Source organism: Gobius niger, assembly GCF_951799975.1.
Source record: "Gobius niger genome assembly, chromosome: 21".
Lineage (NCBI taxonomy): Eukaryota > Metazoa > Chordata > Actinopteri > Gobiiformes > Gobiidae > Gobius > Gobius niger.
This window is the reverse complement of record NC_136872.1, coordinates 13,723,360-13,742,820: the sequence shown is the minus strand read 5'-3', so window position 1 is coordinate 13,742,820 and position 19,461 is coordinate 13,723,360. Positions and strand designations below refer to the sequence as shown.

At 43.8% G+C, this 19,461-nt stretch overlaps 1 protein-coding gene across 39 annotated transcripts in view; it reads right to left on the bottom strand.

The window, feature by feature from the left end:
• LOC306980831 (receptor-type tyrosine-protein phosphatase delta) overlaps window positions 1-19,461 on the bottom strand; it is a 441,722-nt gene that overhangs the window by 79,996 nt on the left and 342,265 nt on the right. The window lies entirely within an intron of this gene.

Here is a 19,461-nt window from a genome sequence, read left to right as displayed (position 1 = left end):
TGGCTGTTAAGAGGCTTGTCAGCAGAGGTCGGGAGATTGCATTGACTGCACTGTGTGAGTGGAAACAGATCAGCAACAGAGATCACATTAAATATGGTCTGCAATTTTTTCCATCGACAAACCACAGAACAAATTAATGTTAGACTCCAAATGGCAGAAACTAAATCCACAGAGCTTGTTTGCTAAGCTTATCCAGTCCAGTAGTCGACATTACTAATCTTTAAACACGGTGGTCTTGAATGGTTTCTACACCACACAAATGAGGCGTGCACCTGATAAGGTCCTGGTGCTGCACTGATTGGCAGAGTGAGCATCCTGCAGCTCCTAATTGGCCCCTGGTTTGTGCGAAGCAACTCGAGTGTGAAGACAACTTGGATAAAAATGCTAAAAATGTTGGGGAGTTGAGGTGCTGAGGCAGGGGAGCGGCGTTCGCTCCGCAAAAGGAGCAACATGACATCCATATGAGCGCTCACTTACTGTATGTCACTGTGCACATGAGAATCGTCTCGTCTGTGTCGGACGTGGTGTTACTACATAAAAACAGTAGGAGGGACCGGGGCTATTTGTCACACTTTTTATTCTAGAGTTTGCTGCACATCAACAGAAAATCTCACAAAAGTCAGACTCAGACCTGCATTTAACAATACTAAGTAGCTTGTTTGCCTTAATAAATCTTTTTCGTAGTCCCTCTGGGGGTAATACAAGTGTTAATGGGATGATTGGGGGGTCTTTCATCTAGAATTGCAATTTGAGTGCCACCGGACCGGAGAAACCAATACACACTAATCACAAATAAGAAGCAAACAGGTTAATTAGCAAAGCTACCTGTGGGCTAGCACCACTTAAACAGTATTTACAGCCAGGTTTGAGTGAAAAAAAAATATTTCCATTGTGTAATTGGATGAACAATATCCCTCTCTCCCTTTGTCTTTTCTGTCAGCGTAGTATTTACTCTCACGGACAATTCATGAGTAAAAAAACGTAACATGCTACGACACCTGCAGTGGCGCTTATGGCCTCTCGGGGCATGAGTTACTTAGTACTGCTTTAAATGAAGGCTTGAACCCTTGATTTGAAGTAGACCTCGCTCTCTTTTCATATTTTTATATCATATTGCAATAAATAGTTATCAACCGTCAAACACAAAAAAGCAACTGTGACAATGTGCCCCATATGCGGGGCCAAGTTTGATCAACCTTTGTGACATTTTTGCTTATTGAGATAAAAGGACAAAAGATGTTTTAAAGGATCTATATCATGCTATTTTAGCCATTCCAAAGTTAAGTATAGGCATGTATATGATATATTGTACCTCTACCATTATGGAGCACTCATTTTTGTGATAAATATAAGTGTTTTCTGGAGGTATTTTTCAAACCCGGAAGACAAAACGCTTCGATTCAGTTAACTCAGTCGCAATGCAATGACATATGAGTTCATAACACTCATTTGAACTAATTGTTGAGTTTTTAGCAAAATGCTCTATAAGGTGTAAAATGTACAAATTCACTAAAATGAACCAAACATACAGCCTCTATAAAAGCTAATGTTAAAATAATGTGATTATAGAAACATATTGTTTTTTATAATCAATATGTTTGATTATAAAAACAAACATATTGGTAGATTTTGTGTCCCTCTACGGACACAAAAGAAAAAAAATGTCCCATCAAGTGACAAATACCCCCCAGTTTTTGGGACAAATAACACAGAGTGTCCACCAACAATGTAAACTAACAGCTTTAGCATGTTAGCTCTAAAACAGCTCAAAGCGAAGCTAACATCTGTGTCTTTCAGATCAGCGTCTTTTGTTTATGGCACTAACAGAAGGAAAGCTCTCATTACAGAAATAACCCACACATTAAAGTTTGGGAAAAGGCATAAAAACAATTCAAATGTTCCCTGTTCTCATGTCTTCAGTCCAAATGAGAAAATGATTATTGGAAGAGAAGAGGAATACCAATACACATATTATATATCAGTACCAGCGTACAGCGCCCTCTAGTTTGGCTCTAGCAATGCAATGTGACAAATCACCCCGCGTGACAAATAGCTCTGGTCTAGTATTTTTGAAGAATTTTAAGACGCTTTAAAAGCTTTACTTCCTTAAACATTGTTATTGCTTGGAAAGTTTCCGTGAATGAAAAATCAAAACGCATGACGGTAATTTGCAATCAAAGGAACCTGTCTTCTCCCTGATGAGATCCTGATTGTGTGATTTAAATCCCGCCTTTATCGTGATGATCAAAGCGCTTATAATTTTCGCTGTAACAATGCGGTAATGTGATAACGCTATGTCAGACCCCCGCTAGTTCTTCGCTCTGAAGGCTGGAGCGGCGATTCCATCTGCCCCGATTTCCAACCAACTGTTTGCCTTTTATCAATCACTTGAGCGGACCATTACAGTCCACGGAGCCGCTGTGGTTGCCAGGCCCGGGCTCCTTCCTGAGAGTGAGACTGTGATTGCGCAGACAGATCTCCCCTCTCAGATTGGGGCACCCAGCGGCGGCAAACAAAAAGCCCGGAGACGGAGGGACACATTAACCTGCGGGATTTCTCGAGAGCCGCACAGGAGAATGTGTGGTCGGCCAATCAGAAGGGCAAACTGATAAACAGGCGGGCAATGCTGGGCTCCCCCTGTGCCTCATTTACCCAAGTCTGGCTAACACGCTTTACAAGTGACTGCGCGCTTGACACAGTGTCACGTGTGCGCGGCCGAAAAGCGCTATTATATCTGCATTTGTGTTTTATCCCATTGACCTAGCCGGGGCGTGGCGCATGTTGGAACCCAGCCAAGAGGTGCTCTGATGGGTAATTGATATGCTATTGGGGCTGTTTTTTCGCTCAGGGGGCCATCCATTACGCTTGGTGCATCTCCCCATGGCGGCTGTGATGGACTGCTACGACATGTATGGGAGATCGGCGCTGGAGGTGAAGCGCGGAGGGCGGGTGGGGATGGGGGGGTGTGGATGGGGAAGTCATCGCACAATGGGGAGTGATTGAAGCGTGACATGGAGGTAATGGTGTTTTCACAGACATGGCGGCTGATATCGCCATCATACCCCCCCATTTTAAGGCGCCGCTGACAAACATCCATTTTAGTCGACTCCTCGTATGGCCGCAGGACGACGGTGGGCTGATTGAAACCGCGCTTTGCTCGGGAACAATGCCAACGACGAGGGCTTTGACGGCGGCGTTTGAGCGATGTGCCGTGAGTGCAAACAAACGTTGTGCTCAGTGACCTTTGGTTTGTAAATGAGTTTTAAGTGACTGTCAGGGTGGCTTTTCGTTTGGGAGCTATATATGACAGCAATGTGTTTGAAATGCTGCTAACATTTCTGCTTGGGCATCACCTCAGAAACGTTCATGTAGGGTTGGACAATCAAGATTAAAGTGTTGTATAAGTTCCTTTGCTTCTAAATTCCCTCTTTGGTAACGTCTTCAACATGTCAGAAAAGCTAAAATGCTAGCCCACATATTAAACCGTGGAGGTCAGAATCATCTTGTGCATCTGCATTCATCACAAGTTTGTTTGATATTGGCTTAACTCAAAGCCAAACGCTGAATTTAAATAGTGTTCTGCAGAAGCGAGGTCACATTCTCATTCATCTGGCCCAAACATTTCAAACCATCAGGATTCACAGACATTGACTAAAGTTTGATTTGCAGAGCCATTAAAGGCTGAATCAAAGAGTGAGGAGAAGAACATTATGAAAGCCACTTTCTGCTAGAAGCCCATTCTGCACAGACACCAGTCCAAGACGGCTCGCTTTTCACAATTATACTGACTGACATATTCAATTTCATTTGCATGAAAGGGGCCATTTCCTCTCAGAATCTTTAACTTACAGGGTGAGGTGGGGTTGTAGAGGGTGATAATTAATCCTAACCCGTTGGGTGGCAGTCTGCAAATACCCCGCTCCATTTTGGACATACACGTGGGAGAAAGGAGCGTTTAAAGACGTCATTAACCTTGTTGGACATCTTTAAGATGTAGCATATCAGTGCTGTAATACTGATAAATTGTTTGGCAGTAAGTGGCATAAAGTGGACTGCGAGGAGCTCCTCGGCATGTGGAGAATGAATGTAACCTTGCGTCTATACTCCAGGTGTGCACAAGTCCTTTCAAGTCTGTTCATTACTACGGCTTCAGATGAGGAAGTTAGAGACTGATGATGACTGCGAATGCGTTTGGCTGTGTGTGCTTTATAAAGCAGGCGCCTCTCCGCGGATTAATTAACTGTGTGTGTCTTCAGCTCAAGACTGTCTGACCCAACGCCAAGAAGGAAAATACGGAGATGGTGGATGTGAATGGAGAGATAAATACGAAATAACAAATATTGAAAAAGTGTTGCGATAAACAACACATACTAATCAACAGCACTGGCACAGCTCTGCTCTGGCACTGCGGCTCAACCCTCTATCTGCAGCATTACGATAAAATTTCGTCTTTTGTGATGCTGAGGCAACAAAATACATATTGTACACGCTCACAAAGGGTCTCGGCATGAAGACAAAAAAGAAATGGGAGCGTAATTGGAACTGCGGCCTGATTTGCTTTGCGAGCTCATCGGTAATCTTTCCTTAAATGGAAGCTGAAATTCTTATTGCAATTAGTGATCACTTGAAAAGGGATATGGCCCCCAAATGATTGTTAATTACAGGATCAGGAATAGTACATTAATTCTGTGCATAGTTTTAACGCAGTGCAATGACGGGGACCTGCTCCTCCATCAATATTGCGCAGCTTGTCACACATAATGAAGTTGATAATACAAGACGCCTCAAACGTGGGAATGTGCAGACTAAGCAACATTCACAGCACTCATTATGCAAAACTAATTCAATAGGATACAAGCATGCTATTAATGACACGTTTGTGCCATGGGTGCATGCAGAATGGATATGAGCTCGCATTTCATGGTGGGGTCATAGTCTGTGTTTTGGCTCATAAGCTGCTCATGATTTACAGTAGTGAATAAATACATACATTACTTCTCACTACAGGGAAACGCACTACAATTCCAACCTAACCTGGGTGGCCTCATGCAGCATATTAAGGATACAAACATGTTCATAAAAGCTCAGCACTGGCACTTCATTTGGACACGATTCTCTGCTTTTTATCCCAAAGTTGCAAAATCATCTTTTGACTTCTAAAAAATCGCGAGGCTACAGTGCCAGGCCTTGCTTTGGGGGCTGCGGTGCTGGGAGCATAGGCCACTTTTCTCGCGCAGACAACAGCCTCAAAGGGAATGCGATATGCACCAGTCCCTTCTTCAACACACTGACAGATACTTTGACAGGACGGCAGGGGCACCATGCACCGACTCTCAGGGGTGTTTGGATGATCTCAGGAGGAGGGAACAACATGAATAAATCTGAAGGACCTCAGCTACAGAGCAGTGGGGAAGGAACCTCTATAGACGCAATGCTGCATGTTGAAAAGGGCTGCGGGTTTGCTTTCTCATCGCTCGTAGTTGATATGACAATTGTGTTTGACTTTTTTGAGCAACTACTTTATTTGTAGAATTGAATTTAGGTTCATGTGTTTGTGTTTGTCTACACTGGCCTGGAGCGCCACCTGTAGGCAGCAGTGGGAATGACATTTAACCTCTTAACCCCCCCCCCAACCTGAACCGAGCACATTTTCTCCAGTTTGGCTTTACCCCAAATCTAAAAGCTTCTTGAAAAAAGTGGTAAAAATGTGAGAGGAAAACGCATCAAAAGGGCAACAAAGTGGTGACAAAAAAGCAGCAAAAAAGTGACAAAAAAATGACAAAAAAGCGGCATAATGAAAAAATGACAAAAATGCGTGATGAAAAAATGACAAAAACGTGACGAAAAAGTGACAAAAATGTGTGACAAAAAAGTGACAAAAATGCGTGACGAGAAAGTGACAAAAAAGCGGCATAATGAAAAAGTGACAAAATGCGTGACGAAAAAATGACAAAAATGCGTGATGAAAAAATGACAAAAATGCGGGACAAAAAAGTGACAAAAATGTGTGACGAAAAAGTGACAAAATTCGGGACGAAAAAGTGACAAAAATGCGGGACGAAAAAGTGACACAAATGTGTGACGAAAAAGTGACAAAAACACACCAAAAGGGCAACAAAGACGTGACAAAAAAGCTGCAAAAAAGTGATAAAAATGCGTGAGGAAAAAGTGACAAAAATGCGTGATGAAAAAGTGACAAAAATGCGTGATAAAAAACACCAAAAGGGCAACAAAGACGTGACAAAAAAGCAGCAAAAAAGTGACAGAAATGTGTGACGCTAAAGTGACAAAAATGTGTGACGAAAAAGTGTAAAAAATGTGACGAAAACGTGACAAAAAATGCGTGAAGAAAACGCACCAAAAAGCCAACAAAGAAAAAAAGCAGTAAAAATGTGCCAAAAATGTGTGACCAAAAAGTGTCAAAAATGCGTGACGAAAACGCTACAATAAAGCAACAAAAGAGCAACAAAAAAGTGACAAGAAGCAATAAGAAGTATACATTTAGATGAGTTTTGTAGGTCTGAGCTTTCAAATAAGGCTAAAGCTGAACTGGGTAAAGGCAGGTGTTAAGAGGTTAACAAAGCAGCAAATACAAGCCATGGCATTTAGCTAACAGCATGCTGCCATTACATTGAGGATGCAGAACGACTGGCAATGATGGTTTGCAAACTCTAAAACGTGGATTGCACTTTCACATTCTGTCTTTACACAACAAAAACAAATGCAGATTGAAACGTTTCAGCAATGTAAGGCATCTATGCAATGACATGCTTCCCCTGATAAATGAACGATGTTGTATTTCTTCAATTGTTCTTCAGTTTTTCCCAATACCAGACACAGTACCATGAGCTGCTGCCACCTCCCTCTGGGACACATTAGCAAAGTAGAGTGATCCAGTTTGTCACTTAATAAAACGGCCCACTCAAACAGATGGCTTTGTTCGAAGCTGCCTCCGAAACACCGCTGTGGCAAATCACACACTCGAAAGACCCTACTTCTCTACACCACGGAAAGCAAACAGAAGGAAGCATATAAATATTGAATTGCTCTACTGTCGGCGTGAGACCGTCTACCCATCGGGAGAAAAAAACAGGCAGGTGAAAAAAAAAACGAAAAGAAAAAAAACGTTGGATTTTTGAACATCTGGGGCTGAGGATGTTCCAAAATAATACCCTGGCTTCACTTTCAATAGGATTTAATTCTCATCATCTTTCATTCATTCCTTTATAAACGCACAAATGTGGGGGCCAAGCCATGTGTGACCATTCGAGAGCAGAAAAAAAAAAAAAACAGCCGGAGCAGTGAGTATGAAATTTGGATTTGTTTGTCTTGTTTGTTTTGCTTTTCGTCTGAGGAGGGGGGGGGAAAAAGAAACAGAAAAACGTAGATAAGTAATTCTAATTGTGCAAGCTTACTCTGTTTGGTAGTCAGCGCAGTCTATTTGCAAAAAGTTAATTATCTGATAGGATAGGCAGTGGCAGCCTCTAACACAGAAAGGCATTTGTTCATTCTGTTATCCACCAGGCAATGGAACGATTCATTAAATGGCAGTGCAGCGGCAAAATGGCCAGTAGTTATCGCGCCCCGGCTGCACAGGCTTGAAAAGATTTTAAAAATGGCAAAAGTGATAAACAGTCCGGGGCCATGTCAGCTTACCAGCGACGTAATAACATAATAATAGGAGGAGTCTGCCAGTGCTACAGGGGCGCAGGACACATGAAATGTACTTTCAAATGGATAAAACAGACGATGTCGATCTGCAGAGCAACATGAGTTTTGTATATGTAGAAAATCAAGTGAACAATGAAAGGTTTCTCATCTGGACTGGGTTGTTGGTAGAATTGCAGACGTGGAAAACACTGGAAAAAAATGAGCCTGTTGAGATCGAGAGAGATAAAGCCTATGGAACACTCCTCCAAACTAAATTATTTCATGCGCAAACTATACTTTACATTTACATGCCTGATCGAACTGTGGCTATTATCAAAGCAAACCTGTACGCGCTGAATGACTGTGATATGAGCGGTGTAAACGGTGAGTGAGTGATAGTTTCCTGATGTGGAAAGTGTTATATGATGTGAGTGAAGGAATGCTGCTATTACTACTCTGTATCACTTTTATGATCTTTTGGAAGTATAACATCAACCTGTCCAGGGACTGCGGGTGGAAATGAGCATTTTTGCTAGAACCTGGCACAAAACATCTCTTCTTTTTCAGACTAATGTCTTGTGCATTGTCCCTGATCAAATAGAATAAAAATTACAAAATTCAACATTCATATATTACTTAAAGGGACTATACAAAATATATATATAAAACTAAGTATTTTCCTCCCCCTACATGTTCCAGCCATGTCCTAATGGGTACAATGAGCTCAGACCTGTCTCTGAAATCCTGCACTGTCACTGAAAGAGTTAATAATTCGGGTCCGAAGTGCCATCATGCACAAGCTTAACATAGAGACTGCAGTTATGCATAAGACCTGAGGTGGCAGTAGTGAGCATAACATGACCAACTGGCATCTAGTCCCTTTAAAGGTACACTATGCAACTTTTTATGTGGAAAAAAAACTTGATATTTGAGCATATTTTACCTTTCAGTGACAGTGGCGTTATGGGTGCAGCATGGCACCTTTGCTTCCCTCACAGTGGCCTTCATGACGCTCCAGGATCAATTGTTTTTCGGGCTTCGTACCAGAAACTGTCCAGAAACCCTACAACAATTGATTCTGAAGCATCATAGAGGAAACTGTGAGGGAAAGCAAAGGTGCCATGCTGCACCCATAACGCCACTGAGTCACTAAAAGGTAACATACGCACAAATATCAAGGCCTTTTGTTTTCACATAAGAAGTTACATAGTGCACCTTTAAAGTAGCTTGAGTAAAGGTTCTCTATGTTGCATTTGAGTCTAGCTTGAACTAATCCAAGATTAGATAAAAATGCTAAGGCCAATGGAACAAGCATAAATCACACTTGAAATTAGTCAAATTATCTTGTCTTATCTAAGACCAGACCAAATCTATTCAAACTTTAGATTTAATGTCTTAATTCAAGTAGATTTATATAATTTCCCTTAAGATGATCTCTCTTTTTCCAGTGTATGCCTCTCAGGCTTATTAAAGTCCCTGAGACCATAATAAGCTTGTGTCATATCCAAGCCTGAATTGTTTTGGATATGTGTTACTGTACTCCACAGACGACACTTTTTTCAAGGCTCTGAAACAGACAGTGGTAATGAAAAACACTGCTATGTAAAGACAAATCTGCACTTATCGGTTTTTGCAAATGAACTCGTAAAATAAACTAGCAGCTTCCTCATTGAGAGCAGCACCGCCCCGCTTTGCTCCCTAAAAAATGCTTATCAACTCATGCACAGAGACGAATTGAGTTGTTAAAAAGTTGGGAACGCGTTGAGAACTGACAGTTTTAACTTGCTCAGTCTTTCATTGTTCATAAACAAAAGAAAATTGGCCACAGAGGCAATACGTTTTGTGGTTGCAACAGACTGCACACAGAATGTAAATAAGGGGAGGAGTCAGACCGGCCAAAATCCTACTCTGTTATTTAACGCAAGCTAGTTTCAACCTAACACTGTGCACTGTCCTTTAACTGGGATGAAAATCAGCATTAGGTCATTTACACCTAATTTGCATGGCCATGTTGTTGAACTCTTTCATGCTTTTATTATTATCCGTATTTTGTAGCAACAGTACATTTTCCGTCTCCTTTCCGGCTGCTGATAAAAACGAAAATCAAAAAAATACATTATTTGACTTGGTGTATCCACAGGGGAATTGCTCTGACTGCGCCTGGCCTATTTTTTGATGATAGCATAAACTTCATAGGATTGTCTTCACAGTCGACCACAGAGCGAAAAAAAAAAAAAGAAGCTCGCCTCATATTTGTCTCAGTGGAAGCCGAGGGAGATTATGAAGCAAATCATTCCGTGGATTCAGCGTTGTATATTTAAACTAATTTTATGGATAAGCTGTGCCAAGCCGTTTCGCCGAGATGCCAGTTGTCAGACCGTATGAAGTGACATGTTTCCTGCGCTGTGTTTTCTCAGACATGGCTGGCCAAAAAAGCCCTCTCCAGTCTCCAGAACGAACCGCTCCATGACATGTGGCTTCCTTCCATGAGCTTAAATGTCCTGCGAATTCTCTACCCAACCCCCCCCCGACTCAAGCGAACCACGTCACCCCTAATGCATTCATTTTCTATATCTCCTATATCCACGTTTAACATGTTAATAAACGGCTTTGCTAATCCTTTGGACAGGGACATAATGAAAGTTCGAGAGAATGGTGAAAACGTATTCCACTTGGCTGTGTGAACCGCCCTCGCCCGCCGCCCATACTGATGGCGATCATCAAACCAGAAACCTATTATTGGGACAAAGATTATGCAAAGCGGGTGCTACAAACAGTCAATCAAGTACTAAAGTGACCTTTTCTACGGCAATCATTTAATGCAGCGGTAAAGATAGAGTGCGGACTTTAAAGAAAGGGATGAGGAATCTAAATCATTTCAAGACCACCTTTTTTTCCTAAAACAACAGTCGTAGAAAAACCCGTTGCAGCATATGCTAATCGTTTCGGGCATTTATGTAGTTGTGACCTTTGTATAACATAACAAGTCACATTTAAATGTCAACATATGCATGATGGACAAGAAACACGATTTGTGACACCATACAGGCCGGCCTTGTGCCAACCACAGTCGATGTAATGCGTTATCTGTTTTCAGTCTTTCAAGACATTGAGGATTAGATACGTATCTCTTAGTTATTTAAGGGTGGGGCCGGGTTGTGTGGCCTAAGATGCAAAAATGTCTTGTTTTTCCACACAAATTTACTACATTTGAACCCAAGTATAAACCTGACAGTGGTGTCTGTTGGAAAGCCCATGATAATAACATGCCAATCTTTACAGACATTTTCCAATCAGTGTGCAGCGCTACGGCACAATATGCATTCTCCCGGTGTCTGCGTAGGTTTCTTCCGGGCACTTTGGTTTCCCCTACCACTAAAACCATGTACAATAGGCCAGTATGAATGAGAGTGTGTTTGAGAGTGTGCATGACGGACAACGGATGCAAATTAGCCCATAGCTACAATCTGGCGTGGCGTGTTTACATGCATGAGACCCATGTGCGTTCATTATAAGGGACTATACGGAGTATAAAAATCTTAAAACTATGTATTTTCCTCCCCCTACATGTTCCAGCCATGTCCTAATGTGCAGAATGAGCTCAGACATATTCAACTGCCTCTAAAATCCTGTACTGTCACTCAAAAAGGTGTTAATTCGGGTCCAAAGTGCCGTCATGCACAAGCTTAATATAGAAGGTGCAGTTACACTTATGACCTGAGGTGGCACTAGTGAGTATAAAATGGCTAACTTGCATCTAGCCCCTTTAACATGCACTGTCCTGACCAAATAAACAAAAAATAAAAGGGCCTTGAAATGGTCTGTACGTTTTTAACCCCTTATCCCCCGCCTCAACCAAGTGCATTTTCTCCAGTTCAGACACCAAGTCAAGTCTAGTTTACCCAAATAAAAAAAGTTTACAGCCTATAGGCCAGTGTAACGCCTCATTTGAAAGCTAAGACCTACAAAACTGATCAAACCAGATCTTGTTTCTTGCGTTGTTGCCGTGTTGTCGCAACCTTTTTTCACATTTGATTTAGTATTTATTTATTGTATTATTTATTATTTATTTAGTGATTTAGGGGGAGTAGCTGTGTTTGTGAATGAGAGATGGTGCCACCCCGGACACGTGCACGTGAAAGAACAGATATGCACCCGGGACCTGGAGATGATCGTCGTCAGCATGAGGCCTAGGTATCTACCGAGGGAGTTTTCACACATGGTCGTGTTGTGCTTGTATATCCCCCCCTCGGCCGACGCCGCTGCAGCCTGTGAGCGCATCCACAGTACCGTGACCCAGACCCAGATGCGTCACCCCCGCGCCCTGCTGCTCATCACCGGTGACTTTAATCACGCCTCTCTTTCTGCCACTATCCCCACACTCACGCAGTATGTTAAGTGTCACACAAGGAACAATAAGACCCTGGACCTTCTGTATGCTAACGTGAAGGGCGCTTACACCTCTGCCCCCCTCCCCCCGCTCGGACGCTCAGACCACAATCTCGTCCTACTGCGGCCGGATTACACACCCAGGGTGCGAAGGGAGCCAGCACAGAAGAGGTCTGTGAAAGTGTGGAGTGAAGAGGCTGAAGAGAGACTTAGGGACTGTTTACAGACCACAGACTGGAACATGATCTGCAGCTCTCATGGAGATGACATCGACGGCCTGACCCACTGCATCACAGACTACATCAACTTCTGTGTGGAAAACACTGTACCAACCCGGAAGGTACGGTGTTTCTCCAACAACCACCCCTGGGTGACCCCTGAACTTAAAGCCCTCCTGAACCAAAAGAAAAGGGCTTTTAACTCAGGGGACAGAGAGGAGCAGAGGAGAGTCCAGCATGAACTCCAGTGGAGGATCAGGAAGGCCAAGAAGGACTATGGTGAGAAGCTGGAGCAGAAGCTGGCGCAGGGCAACGCACGGGACGTGTGGAGGGGACTGAAGAACATCTCCGGTTTTGGACAGAGTGCCAGAGCGACAGCTGATGGAGACCAGCGCGGGGCGGATGAATTCAACGAACATTTCAACCGGTTTGATTCTCCCCCCACTCCCTCCTCTTCACGCGTCTCCAGCACAGTGGACACTGCCCCCCTCCCCCGACCACCTTCACCTGCCTCCAGCCCCCCTGCACCCACGTCTTCAGCCCCCATCATACGGACTTCCTCTAGCACCTGCCCCACCCCCGGCAGTCCACCCCCACACCGGTCCCCCCCTCACTCCCCCCTCTCCATCACACCGGACCAGGTGAGGAGGGAGCTGAGGCGACTGAAGCGGGGGAAAGCTGCAGGACCAGATGGCATCAGTCCCAGGCTGCTGAGGACCTGCGCAGACCAGCTCTCCGAGGTCCTCTGCCACATCTACAACCTGAGCCTCAGCCTGGAGAAGGTCCCCGTCCTGTGGAAGACCTCCTGTCTGATCCCGGTTCCTAAAACAGCGCACGCCAGGGAACCGGCCCACTACAGACCAGTCGCCCTGACCTCCCACCTGATGAAGACGATGGAGCGGCTCATCCTCACCCACCTCCGCTCTGTGGTAAGCCCCACCCTTGACCCGCTGCAGTTTGCCTACAGACCCAACATCGGAGTGGAGGACGCTGTCATCTACCTGTCGGAGCGGGCGCTCACGCACCTGGAGCACGCCGGGAACGCTGTGAGGGTCATGTTCTTTGACTTCTCCAGTGCCTTCAACACCATCAGGCCGGCGCTGCTGCGGGGGAAGCTGGAGGACGCGGGAGTGGATGAACATCTCACCGCATGGACCATCGACTACCTCACGGACCGACCACAGTATGTGCGGCTGCGCAGCTGTGAGTCTGAGGTGGTCGTCTGCAGCACTGGGGCCCCTCAGGGCACCGTCCTCTCACCGTTTCTCTTCACCATCTACACATCGGACTTCACATACAACACGGACAGTTGTCATCTCCAGAAGTTCTCCGACGACTCCGCCATCGTGGGCTGTGTGTCTAAGGGGAACGACCTGGAGTACTGGTCAGTCATCCTAGACTTTGTGGACTGGTGTGAGCGCAACCACCTGTGCTTGAACATCAGTAAGACGAAGGAGATGGTGATCGACTTCACGAGGAAGCCACTACCGCACACACCGCTGAACATCCAGGGGGAGGACATTGAGGAGGTGGACAGTTTCAAGTACCTGGGTGTTCACCTCAACAATAAACTGGACTGGTCCCACAACACCAACGCCCTGTACAAGAAGGGCCAAAGTCGCCTCCACCTTCTGAGGAGACTGAGGTCTTTCGGAGTGAGCCGGCCTCTGCTCAGGACTTTTTATGACTCTGTGGTGGCCTCTGCTCTCCACTACGCTGCCATGTGCTGGGCCCCGGGCAGCACAGAGCGGGACAAGAACAGACTGAACAAGCTGGTCAGGAGGGCCAGCTCCGTCCTGGGCTGCCCCCTGGACTCTGTGGAGGAGGTGAGGGACAGGAGGGTGTTAGCCAAGCTCACCTCCATCATGGACAACACCTCCCACCCACTGCACGGGACTGTAGAAGAGCTGTGCAGCTCTCTCAGTGGCAGACTGAGACACCCTCAGTGCAGGACGGAGCGCTACCGCAAAGCCTTCATCCCCACTGCTGTCAGACTGTACAATAAGACTGTAAAGTAACGCCGACTGTAACAAGTGAATTTCTCCTTTGTGAGATTAATAAAGGTTTATCTTATCTTATCTTATCTTATTTCTTTTATGTTGCTCTTTTGATGCTTATTCGTCTCTTTTTAGTCACTTTTTAGTTGCGTTCTGTCACTTCTCTGTTGATCCTTTGTGGCTATTTCTTCACACACCTTTCTCAATCAATCAATCAAATTATTTTTGGACAGTGCAATAAACATTTTATCTGTATTGTATTTTCTGTTATTCCTTGGTTGCTTTTCTGTCGTGTTTTTGTCACTTTGCCGTCACGTTTTTCTCCCTCTTTTGTTGTTTCATCCTCGTTTTCGTCTACTTTTTGTTGTTATTTTGACACTTAACTCCACTAAACTGGAGAAAACGTGCTTGGTTCAGGTGAGGGCTAAGACATTGAAGTAAAAACTGAATCATAAAGGAGGAAATATCAGTCACTAATCCGCGTGACTTGGAGATCAGAAATGTCGCCTTTAGATCAATAGACTTTGCGAGGCTTCCTTGCTCCATCCTCTCCGCCCCTGTGTCCAAATCTGGGGCTCCGTTTACAGAGCAAGAGGGCACACAAAAGCACAACCGCAAGTGCAAATATTTACCAAATCGGTAATGGGCTCTCAGTCTACTCGGGCCAGTGAATGAGGATCCCTACTTGTACAGACAATCACATAAGTGCTCTTTGTGTTAAAGCAAAGACGTTAACATTCGGGGCGGGTTTTAAAGTCAAACTGCGGCGTCTTTTCATAGCGCTTGGCTTTCAGATCAGAATTTACTGTCGGTAATGGTTGGAGCTGCTGGATTTTAATGCAGAGCAATGAAAGTGGATGAAAAATGGTAAAAAGTCAATGGCGCTGTCACGAAATGCAAAGCGCTCGATAGATCTCGGAGGAACGGCGAGCATGAATCAGGACTGTACAATGCTTGAGCAATAGGCAAATGGTAGACAGAGCATTGGCAGGAGTATAAATGCTGTCTTGTATGGAGTAAATCCTAAAGGCGCACTTCAGTTTAGTGAGCTGTGCGCGTGTGATGCCGTGAACAACTGAGGTCAAAAGGTACAAGCCTGCGGAGACCCCGAGAGGCCTGTGCTATGAAATTTCTCTGCAAGTATACGCGCGTATAGGTTCTCCTTGGCGTGTGTTTTTTCGGAGCAGGTATTTCCACCACTCCGTGTCCGCCCAGTCCGATGTCATTAATCATTTCACAGGTGCAACAGGAGCTTTGTCAGAGGCCCCCATACTTTCCCCTTTTGCCCCCCCCCAACTTGGAAGGAAAGTGGTGTACGGCGGCCCGCGAGAGGGGAGGAGTGAGCGCGGCGCGTGAGTCGTCGCTGAAAAACAATTTCCCTCCCTTGCTTTTTTTTCTCTTTTTTTCCTCGGATGTTGAATTTGTCAAGCGAAAGAACAAAGTCGGGATTAATTAGATTCCATTTCGTGGTCATCTTCCTCGCTTTCCCCCGCACACAACTCTTTTCGCGTCGCCCGTAGTCCTTTACAGCCGTCCCGACGCGATTTATCACGTCGCCATCTCGACAGTGCCCCCCTCCCCCCTCCTCCACCCTCCCCTTCCCTGTTGTTCGATGGGAAGCCATTAGAGCATCTCTGCATCGTGGCAGGCCAGATTGCATTCCGGGTCCCCGTGCACGCGACATTTATCATCTTTTGTCCCCCAAACTTTTTTTTTTTCTTCTTTATCTCGCCCCATGTGAAGTCCTACCCACGACGACGGCCGATATAATGAAACGCCGGGAGGTTGAGGCTCACGTAAATAACCTAATTAAACCTAGCAAGTGCGGGGGGGGGGGGGGGGACAAAGGGGAGGAAAAACGCACAAAGCCTTTGGTGACGGTGCCAGAGGAGGAACACTCCGCAGATGGCGCTGAGGAAGTTGAAGCGGTGAAGTGGCACCGTGCCCGTACCCCTCCTTCCAGGGCTGGTATTTATAGCGATGATGGCGCCGTTTTCCTCTTTATATGATTAAGACCAACAATAACTCAGCGATTATGTTCATCTTCCCTTCAAAAAAAAATTAAAAAAAATGCTAAGAATGATGTAAGCTACAAAAATAGATGATCAAATCAAGTTATCTGTCTTTTATTTAGGGCTTTAAGAGGAAAGCATGGTGTCTCTTATAGGGCTGCGCAACTAATCGAAATTCGACTACGATTTCAATTATTACATTGAACGGTTACAAAAATGATTCAAAAACCCAAACAAAGAATTACAAAACAACACAAAATACAGTAGACAACAGACAGACAGAAAAAAACTTCAGCACAATGTAGGGCTGGGCGTTTTGGGAATAAAATAATCACGATTCTTTTCCCTATATTGATCGATCTCGATTTTCAATTTGATTTTTTCATAATAAATTAAATAAGTTTTGCTGATTCGTAAAATTATATACATATTTTATTCAAACTTCAGCTCAAACAAAAACAAAGGCTTTCCTCTAGTTTCGCTTAACACGCACACATCTTCCATTGTCTCGTCCAAACTACACTAAAAATGGTTCCAACTCAAAAAGCTAATTCCAAGGGCTGCCAAGAAATTTTATGTTGAACCAATAACAAGTTTACAATGTAGTCGATTTGTAGTAGACAGTTCAGTTTAGTTGTATTCTTAGGCTGACATAACTTGTGTCTGAAGTGAAAAATGTCAGTTACAACTGAAAACTGTTATGTCAACCTACAAGTGAACTGAAGAAGTGAATCTCAAATTTCACATCAATATTATTGTTAACTTGTTATTGGTTCAACATACAGTTTCTTGGCTGCCCTTGGAATTAGTCTTTTGAGTTGAAACAATTTTACATTTTACAGTGTAGGTACTGTTTGTGCCAAAGAAATGGCTGTAAACCTGTTGATTATAAAGTCCTATGACGATTATTGAGACTGACCAAAGTAGAGAATTGTCCAGCCAAAAATAGAAATAAAATAGAAATAGTGGTAGCTTTAGTCAATGTTTGGTTGATGATGAGGATGTTCATCTTTTTAACTTATAGAAAAAAACAATTATTATGGATGCCCTCCCGCTTGTCCATCCGAAGCGATCTCACACAGCAAATCAAACTTGCATTATTTCAGGCCACTGGTATTATTTTCCCTTCGCATTTCACGTGCCGTGGCTCATGCTTTTGCCTGACATAAAAACAAACAGCGCTGTGTGATGATGTCATCAGGCCGCGCTGCTCGGTTTGCTTGCGCAGGTGTGAGGCCTAGCCAGCAGGGGGCAGGTGTGAAACAGAGACCTCTACTCAATCGATGCAATAATAAATAAATAAAATAAAGACACAACAAATAATCAAGCAGCCCTATAGTCTCATATATACAACCAACTTGCCAGTGTTTCAGACCTCTATAAGCATTAAGTCGTTCCGTCGTGTCTCCAATAGAAATCCATCTCTCTCTCTTTGTGTCCTGTTCACTCCTTTTTTTTAACTCTTAGGCAAAATCCAAAGCCAGCTGTGATTGGTCTCATTAGGGGCAAAAATGAGGAACGCCGAGCCTCATAATTATCGGGACATCGCTGCAAACACTATTGAGTCGATACGGCGAAAATGTCAGGAGGGCATTAGGCAAGCAATTATTAATCCATATCAAGCTGGGCCGGACAATTTAATTATAATCTAATCAATACTCGTAGATGGGGTACAGATGTAGAGCAGTGGCCCAGGCGGACGGATCTTTCCTCTCAGAACAAAGGGCAGATAGGAACAGAGGAACGCCATCATTGGAGACCAGATGCAGCAAGGCTTTATTGTTTCTTCTCATGATTGGGATTAGGAGTTGTACAGTCACAGTTACTTGTTGTTTAACCCCTTGACCCCCACCTGAACCGAGTACATTTCCTCCAGTTTTACCCAAATCTGAACTGGGGCCTCATTTTTGTTGAATTTTATTGTTTTCATTGCCATACTTCTGTCACTTTTTAGTCATGTTTTTATCATATTTTTTGTTGAATTCTTTTTTGTCACCTTTTCAGTGATTTTTAGTTGCGTTTTGGCCGCATTTTGTTCCTTAATGTAATGTATCTGTGATAACCAAAGCCAAAACATATACAAAAAAGCAGCAAAACCATGAGGAAAACAAAAGTGAAAAGTCACGAAACCGCGACAATAATGAGGCTTAGTTTTGTCGTTCTTAGCTTTCAAATGATATGTTATGCTGTAATGCTCAACTGGAAAAAAAAATGCACTCGGGTTAAGGCAGGAAGGCGTTGTGCGTTTCCTCGTGCCGGCAAAGGCTTTCTCCGGCTGCTCTGGTTTCCCCTACCACTAAAAAAATCAACAAAGACACACAAAACAAAGAAAGAAATGTACTTAAAAGAACCAGTAATGCAAAGGTAAATGGAACCAAGGTCCAAGCAATTTTTTTTTTAGTTTTCTAAAGAAAACCTTCCAAATTCCTCCATTTTCATTTTGGCTGTGAAATTGTATTATCTAGGAGAAACTGCAAATGTCCAAAATGCTTTTACTTGAAAAAAAAAACAAAAAAAAACCTTGACTCAAAATGTAGTCCTATTAAATTTAGTTTTTGTAGTGAGGTTAACGTGGGTGTTTATTATTGTTAACTACAGTATTGTGGTTGCAATGTGACGCGCTTTGTTTTAGAGACGATACATCACTTGTTTTTCCTCATATTGTCATTCCCCATAATAGGCTATTATGTTAATATGCCACGCTTTCTTCTTTCTTTTGGGTGTATCTCTTTCTTACAGTCATAATAATTACTTCCCATTGTACCTGAAGTAAAAAAAAGAAGTACCTACAATGATGCCAGTCAAGGCTTTGTGTGAGTGATGAAACAAAAATGTGCGCTGTGTAACGGGCCCTCGTGGCTTTCAGAGGGGCCACACAATGAGGCATGGCAAAACAAAAGTGGCTGTCTTCCACGAGATAGCGCTCATCTCCGATAAGAAAACCCCCCCCCCTCGCCTGCCGTGTTGTGCCTTTTTATTTTTGGTTGCTGTTATGGCATCTCGCAGCTCCATTTCTGGATCGTTTTAGTCACTATGCAGTCAATTGATTACTACTAAGACGCCAAGACCGCAGTTATTTCCCCTCCTTATTGCTTCGCTGTCTGTTGTAATGAATTACCCTTTCAAGTTATGATTGCATTGTTGTTAGCCTGCTAGCTTTTCCTACATCTGAACCAGACAGTTTTTGTAGCACAT